Source organism: Meriones unguiculatus, chromosome 9 (genome assembly GCF_030254825.1).
Source record: "Meriones unguiculatus strain TT.TT164.6M chromosome 9, Bangor_MerUng_6.1, whole genome shotgun sequence".
Taxonomy (NCBI): Eukaryota; Metazoa; Chordata; class Mammalia; order Rodentia; family Muridae; genus Meriones; species Meriones unguiculatus.
This window is the reverse complement of record NC_083357.1, coordinates 35,523,156-35,529,275: the sequence shown is the minus strand read 5'-3', so window position 1 is coordinate 35,529,275 and position 6,120 is coordinate 35,523,156. Positions and strand designations below refer to the sequence as shown.

Below are 6,120 nucleotides of genomic sequence, written 5' to 3'. Positions count from 1 at the left end.
GTTCAGACATTTGGTCCATTATTGTCAGAGCAAATGGCTTACAGGCTGACGTAGTGCTGGAAAGAGTGATGAGAATTCTATATCTTGATACACAGGCAGCAGAAGGAGGTTTCAACATCTAGGCCTAGCTTGAGCATATATGACTTCAAAGCCCAACCTCCACAGTGACACACTTCCGCCAAAAAGACCACACCTCCTAATTGTGCCTCTCCCTATGGCCAAAGGAGCATTGAAACATATATGTTTATGGGGGTCATTTCTATTTAAACCATCCACTGGGATTTCACAAGACCTTAACCAGCGGTTAAAATTAAGCAAGTAGTGAATCACTGCACATTTTGTTCATGAGGAAAATATAAATTTTGGGAAACTCCATTTAGGCCATAAAGGGCTGAAGTATTATGAAATATATGAAAAGATCTATCTAGCCATCTATGTATGTGTTTATCTACTTACTCTATCTCTCCATCTCTATCTTTATATCCATGTATATGAATATATATAGATAAATAGATAGAAATAGATATCAATACATACTGAGAGTGCCACACATATAGAAGGCTGAAGCAGGAGGATCTTGAGTTAGAAGCCAACCTAAGCTACATAAGATATGACATTTCAAAAGAACACTTTAAATCCCTCATATTGTGAGTTTCATTGATGATGTACATATGTATATAGCCCATAACAAAGACAAAATGCAAGAATGCAGCGGTTAAAAATGAAGGGTTAAAAGTGATGGAACAAGCAAAGAAGCAAGATTCATAATATCAAATGGTAAATATCTTAAGGGAACGAATAATCCTAATACTTCTATTCATCTGAGTTTTATAATGTGTGAAGCAAAGAAAGATAGAGATGAGCTCATTATAATCTCATGGGGCTTTAAAGACTACCTCAAAACTACTATAAGGTAGAAAATAGAAACTCAGTAAAGTCACAGAGCACTTGTGTACTGATCAGTCATCTTATGCTAATTGACATTTATTGCCTATTCTTCAGACAGTTGAAGGTACAATTTCAAGTGCCTACAGATGTTGTGGGAAAATAGACATAATTTTGTCCATAAAAAGTATTACTGCATTTAAAGTGATCATAATTAATTAAAAAATTCATTATCCAATCAGAATATAAACTAGATACCAGCACAGAATGGAAGATTAGAAACTAACAGACTCAAAAATACTGCATAGGTAATGATGGTGTTATTATGGACATTAAGAAGCATTTTGAGCTGAATTTTAAAAACACAGCACACCATGTGAGATAAAATATTGGAAGAGAAATACGTGCTACCCAATGTTTCTTATTTAAAATAGAAATTTTTCTTTAAATTTAAAAATGTCTTAAATCATGGGACTCAGATTACCTTCCATTTTGAAAAGATTTATTTCCTGTGTGTGTGGGGAGGGGGTCTGTTCACACACTTGTATGTGTGAGCAAAGGTGCCCTCAGAGGCCAGAAGAGGGAGTCTATCCCATGGAACTGGAGTTATAGCCAGTTGTTAGCTAACTTGGGTTCTGGGAATCTAACTAGGGTCCTCTAGTTAAAAACAAACAAACGAAGAGAAACATCAAATTGCTTAAACCCACAAACTTCTAAAGCACTTTGAGGGTGAAGAAGGTGACATGAATTGTAAACTAATTGTATTGAGTTTTCATGGCTCTCTAGAAGAATGGAACACAACACACACACACACACACACACACACACACTTTTGAATATTGCATAAACTGGGTAGTCCAACAATGGCTGTGTGCTAGGCAAGCTGAGAACCTGGTAGCTGCTCATAACATTAAGCTTGATGAGTGAGAAGTCCCCAAATGTCAGGGAAGATCCATGACCTCAGAAGGTCATGGAAGCATCTGGAATCTGTGAAAAGTGATAGTCAAGATAGACATAGCCTATCTTGACTGTACAGAAGCCCTATACAGGAGCAAGAAGCAAAAGTAGGCAGGAGGGCCGACTGCATCTCTCCTCCTTGGCACTTTTACATCTGTGCAGCCTCTTGAAGGTGCTCTCAGTATTTTTTTTTTTTTTTAGTCTTTTAAACAGGCTGCTTTAATTCAAAGTGATACAGTATTCCAGAATTCCAAGTACAACAACGATGAAACAGAAGGCTCTGGCTCTGGCCTGGGTTTTCTTTACATTCAGAGCTGAGGTAGGAATTTATGAACACTAGAGACAATGAGCCACTGTATTTGTTTTACTACAAAAGTTTATTATGATGTACAATAAGCTCCAGGATAGCACTTCATTCTAGCTGCAGGTGGCAAAGATGTTATGGTAGGGGATCCAGATGTTTAAATAGGAATGGAAAAGGGTCACCATCACCTCAGATATGAGGAATAGCTTACTTTTTGCCAGATTTCTTAATTCCACCTGTGGTCAGGGGCCCCTTCCCCGTGGCCTTGGCTTTTTGCTCTTTGAATTTCTTCTGCTCCAATTTCTGTTTCTACTTGAAAGCCTTGTCCTCCTCATCCATCTCCTACGCCTGCTTCTTGGGCTGTTTCAGGAGCTTCTTTTGCCACCTTCACAGCCGGCCATGACACCGACAGCCCCTTTACCAGTCCCCGGTGCTCTCAGTCTTGATGGGGATGCTTCTCTCCCTTCTTTAATTCTTCCTAAGAATGCCCTCACAGATCCACTCAAGGGGATATCTTAGTTGATACATGATCCAATGAAGAAGATGACAATTAAGATTGATCATCATTACTACTAGAACTACTTGAAAAGTCCCCCACAAACACTCACTTGTTTTACAGGTGAAAACAGATAATTTCTCCTGTAAATTGTGCAAGTATTTAAGCAAAGAGTGGCACCAAATTAATGCTAACCTTTCTGATAATTAAGAAGTAAATAGTCTTTATTCCTTTCCATAAAACAAGATTTAGGTTGATACAACAAGAATAAAAATATATAATCTCAAAAGTGCACTGCAATATAAAATCTTCCATTAATTCAAGTAAGTTCATAATGATATTTTTGCAAATCAGACAGAAAATAAACAATGAAAAATGATTGACTGATAAACATTGCCATGAAATGCAGAGTTGGTTTAGCATTTAAATTTTTAAAAATGAAATCTACCTTATTACTATACTGTAAAAAATTTCAATAAATCCAGAAGTATTTTATGAAGTGCAGTATCTATTCACAATTTAAAAAAAAAAAAACAACAAAAAACTTCTACAAATTACCCAGAGAGCTTCCTCAAAAAATTCTGTTATCATCATGCTGAATTATAAAAGACTGAATGATTTTCTTCTAAGACATCAGTGTCAGTAATAGATGAGAATGGTAAAATGTTTTCTAACTGGCATTTTGGTAAGCTCTTAGGCACAGAAGGAATGCAAGATTAAATGCACCCAGACAAGTATAAGAAGAACATGGAATCTGTGTTCAGACAGAATGATCGTCTACATAAAAAAATAAAATGGCATCTAATGAAAATATTATGCAGTAAATAAAAGATTATCAAGATTTTATTGTATTACATAAATACATAAAATAATTCTATTTTCATAAGCTGACAACTGAAAATTATATATCAATTTCTTAAAGAAACCATATAGGATAAAATAAAATGTGAATTGATAAATTTTATATCAAAAAATTTGGCCATAGAAAACATTTACAAAGAAACTAATAGACATTTCCGGAACAAAATAAAAGAATACAGGAAATGGAAAATCACACTTTTATATCATTTCTTGCAAATTTTATTTATGGACTTAATGTATTTTTCAGTGAAATAATACAGAAACTGTTTAGCAGATACATAATTTAAAATCTATGCAGAGATGCAATAAGACACTTAAATAGGTAAAATATATAGAGCCTAAACCTCAAGATACAATATAAGAAATGTAATAGGCATCGCCAACCTCAAGATATAACATAAGGGAAATAATGACACAACATTAATGCAAAAATGAATATAGTGATTAAAAAGAATGTGAGACCACTATGCAGATAAACATATGAAGAAAGCATCAGCTTATCTCTGCTTATATGCACATGTATCCCCATCTGTCCCCATGAAAATTCATGTTCCATCCACCAATCCCCATAAGGATAGATGCAAATGCATTATCAGCTAATGCCCACACTGAAGTGCATGTATCATCCTCTGATCCCTACAATCAAGTTCATGTACCATGCACCAATTCCTACACAATGTATATGTGTGCTATCAAGTGACTCCTACATGACGATGCCCATGTGTACCATCAATTTATCTTCAAAAGCATGGGCACTTGAGCTAAAGGGAAATCAGAGTACTCTGAAAATGTAGTGCTGACCTCTAGAAGGCAGGAGAGCTGTCCTGCCCCTCATCAGCTACAGTACTTGGGAGAGTGGGCCCTACAAATCACCTGGGAAGCAGAGTAGAGCTGTCCCTGTATGTGAGCATTACAAATAAAACATCTCCAAGGGCTCAAGAGCCCTAGGAGAGATGGCTCAGGCCCTTGCGTACTGCGACACTCTCCTGAGCAGCACACTTGAACTGGCCCTACGAAAGTAGATGTGGGTGAGCTAACACTGAAGGCATGAGACTAAGCTGCAGCATTGGGCAGTGGCAGTGGTGGAGAGTTTGTCCTGGTCATAAACCTGCAGGAGTCCTGTTAGGCTGACCAGCTCAGTTACCACCCACGCCCAGATCCAGGGCTTTGCACTGGCCCACCCCAACATCTACTGCATCTATGAACTGCTGGAACACGTGAAGAGGCCATTCCTACAGATCCAAAGCTTCAGGATCTTCATGACATAGGACAACAACAGCATATCTGGGAGACATTCCAGTGAGAATCTAGTATTGCTAGGGAAGCAGAAGCCAGGGGCCTCAAACCAGACCAATAACTCTGCAATGAATATCTGCGAGTAAAAAAGTATGGAGAAAAGTATATACTGTTATAGTCACTGTGACAAACTACAGCTTCCACACGGAGATTTTTTTCTCTTCCTTGGGAGGAGGTTACAAGCACAGAGGGAGGACACAAAGGGACTGGGAGACGGGTGGGATTAGGGTACATGATGTGAAACTCACAAAAGTGGGCTGCACTGTGAGGAGGTAGGGAAGGTGCTGCGGCAGGGTACACAGTGAAAAATTGGAATATGTAAATGCATAAATAAAATGAAATTTAAAAATTAAAAAGTCAATTAAAAGCCCAGAAGGAAGCGTCTCTACATTCAAGGAGTGGTTCATTGCAAAATTGACACAGTTGGTTCCAAACCTTAACAGTATGTAAAGCTGCTGCACTTCTAGAGGAAGCACAGGGGGAATGCTTTTCACAGGCACAATGTCCGAGACTTCCTCTCAAACCCAAAACTCATAAAATATGAATTGGAAAAGTAAACATCATCAAAACAAGAACTAAATCTTAGAATGAAGCTTTTAGGAGTGTTTCAGAAAATGCATAAAAGAGAAAAACAAGTTTAGTAAACTATACTTTTAAAATAGTTTATTCTACAACATATGATAATAGCTATCAATAATAGGAAAAAAAAAAACAAAACTGAAAACAAATTTGACAAGGGAAATTTCAGGCACAGCCACTGCCTGAAATTGAGATAGTGAATTGAGATAGTCATAGAGACCCGAAACTTTTGGAGGCTCAAGAGTCATGGAATACCTGCCATAAAGATGCTACCAGGTGTGGAAGTGAGGGAAGTCTGTTGGAATCAACAAAAGTTGGAAGAAGGTGAAGATTGGAAGAGTACTTTGACATTATAAGATATGGAGTTCCACAGTTTGGAGCATGCCCTGCTGATTTTAGGTTTTATTTTAGTCCAATATTTCTTTACTATGTTCCCTTTCTCCTTTTTGAATTTTATGTCGCTGTATTTTGAAAGTATATGGTCTACGTTTTGATTGATTTTTATTTTGCTTGAGCATTAAAATATTGTTATGAGTCTCAGAGACTGCACTTTGGATGTTTAAAGTGTTGAGGAACTTTTGAAGTTGGACTAAATGCATTTTGTATTACATTATGGCTACAAGCCTATAAGGTCCAGAGATTGTGGTGGCTTGAATAAATATGACCCCTATAGGCTCATTTACTTGAATGCTTAGTACCCATGGAGTAGCATGATTTGAAAAGGATTAAGAAGTGTGACTTT

General features: G+C 37.2%; 1 pseudogene; it reads right to left on the bottom strand.

Annotated features, from left to right (window-relative positions):
- Positions 1 to 2,353: 2,353 nt before the first annotated feature.
- On the bottom strand, positions 2,354 to 2,547 carry LOC132656585 (translation machinery-associated protein 7-like; annotated as a pseudogene).
- Between the last annotated feature and the right edge of the window lie 3,573 nt (positions 2,548 to 6,120).